This window comes from Microcebus murinus, chromosome X (genome assembly GCF_040939455.1).
Source record: "Microcebus murinus isolate Inina chromosome X, M.murinus_Inina_mat1.0, whole genome shotgun sequence".
In the NCBI taxonomy this organism is placed as follows: domain Eukaryota; kingdom Metazoa; phylum Chordata; class Mammalia; order Primates; family Cheirogaleidae; genus Microcebus; species Microcebus murinus.
The window spans coordinates 111,766,627-111,768,587 of record NC_134136.1 but is presented as its reverse complement, the minus strand read 5'-3'; the positions used below and the strand labels follow the sequence as shown (position 1 = coordinate 111,768,587).

The 1,961-nt window shown below is 51.7% G+C and overlaps 1 pseudogene; it reads right to left on the bottom strand.

Annotated features, from left to right (window-relative positions):
- Positions 1–233: 233 nt before the first annotated feature.
- On the bottom strand, positions 234–1,191 carry LOC105855584 (ferritin heavy chain pseudogene; annotated as a pseudogene).
- Between the last annotated feature and the right edge of the window lie 770 nt (positions 1,192–1,961).

Below are 1,961 nucleotides of genomic sequence, written 5' to 3'. Positions count from 1 at the left end.
CTTCACCCCAACTCCCATGTCCATACAGTTTACACAGGGAAGAATAATTCCTGTTTTCCATGGGCCAATGGAGTATCTTTTCCTTCCATCCGTGGAGAACCTAAGCTGCATGGGGATGTGGTATGTGTGGGTGGGTGGAGAGCCCCCTGGATACCCGTTTTAAACCCGCACACAGAGATCTACCCTTATTCCTCAAAGGTGAGAGTTTTGCATACACAAATCAACCAGATACTTTTACTGCTTCAAGAACCAGATAACTTTATTGGAAACAATGGTAACACTGAAAGAAAAAAACTTAAGTGAACGTTCTGAAAGAGCAATATACACGCCAGGCTGGTGGCCTGACCCGGGGAAGGCACCCATGGCTGTGGGGACAGTCCCAGATCAGTTCTCCTTGTCACGGCCGCCCAGGGTGAGCTTGTCAAAGAGGCACTCCGCCAGGCCGGCGTCTGGGGCCCCCATCTTGCGCAGGTTAGTGAGGTAGCCACCCAGCTCCTTGATGGTCTCGACCTCCTCCTGCAGGTAGTGGCTCTGCAGGAAGTTGCAGAGCTGCTCGTCGCCCTTGGTGGTGGCCAGCCGGTGCAGCTCCAGGAGGCTCTGGTTGAGGCTTTTCTCCAGGTGGAAGGCGCACTCCATGGCCTGCAGCCCGCCACCCCAGTCGTCGCGGTCGGGCTTCCTGACGTCATAGAGGCAGACGCGGCCCCCGCGCTGGTTCTGCAGGCCCATCAGCTTCTCCGCGCGCTCCCTCTCCTGGTGTGACCGGCGCAGGAAGTAGCGGGAGAAGTGCTTCAGGGCCACGTCGTCGCGGTCGAAGTAGAAAGCCATGGAGAGGTACACGTAGGAGGCGTGGAGCTCCAGGTTGATGTGGCTGTTGATGGCGGCCTCACAGTCGGGGTGGTAGTTCTGGCGCACTTGAGAGAGCAGGGCCATGACCGGCAGCGGAGGCACCGGGAGCTTGAAGAACGCAAAGTCGCCTCGTGAGGGCGGGTTGCGAAGCAGGCAACGGCAGCGTTGGTGGCGGCGGGGCCCTTGGGGTGAACCCAGAGTGGGTGAGGGCGGTGGTCGGCGGAGGGTGGGTTCCAGGCCGGTTGGCATGTTAATGGCGGCTTGCCTGCCCGGGGACCGGAAGTGGGCCTGGGATCCGTTATTGATGGGGTCATGGGGGTCACAGGGAAGGGGTCAGAGGTCGTGAATGCAGAGTTCCGTGTCCATCCTGGGTGGTTTGGCACTGTCAGGCTTCTGTTGAATTTTTAATTTTGCAATAACATTTGTAGTGTCCAAAGCCTTTCTCTTGTTCTCTAAATTGTTCACCAGTGTAGTAGCTTGTTCTCATTTTATAAATCTATTGTCTTCCTTACAATTTTAAGAATACAAATTTGCATCTGTTGGTAAAGTTCTCTTCTGTTTCCTGTGTTTTCTCTCCTCCTTTCCCCCCTACTCACCCCACGCGCCTGAATTACTTCTTTTCATTCCTCATGACCTCTTTGCTTTCCTCAAACATCTGGCAAGCCTTTGTCCATTCATGATTGGGAATCAAGAACTCTTTGGATTAGCCTAGGTAATTAGCACCAATCTGATGTACAGTTGTGATGTCCTTTCACTAATAGGCCTCTCCTGTTAATAGGAGGATGGAGTGTGTCAATTAGTCTTCTTCTGGAATAATGGAGCTTGCAAGTACGATAGAAACTATCCCAAATGGCAAAAGCATGGCATTATCTCTGGTATTGGAAGCCTTTATTGAATCTCTATTCTAGGTAGATGTGTACTTCCATATGTATGTTCTACAATATCTTCTGTGCCCTGAAGCTTAATTCTCTCTGCAAAAGAGATTCCTCCATGTCCTGGGGAACATGATTTTGGATATCTTTTGAGGCTCACAGCTTGAACACCAGTGTAAAGACTCTCTTTTTCAATTGTTAAGTGGAACAGTTCTCTCTTTTCATATTTTGGGGCCCTCACAA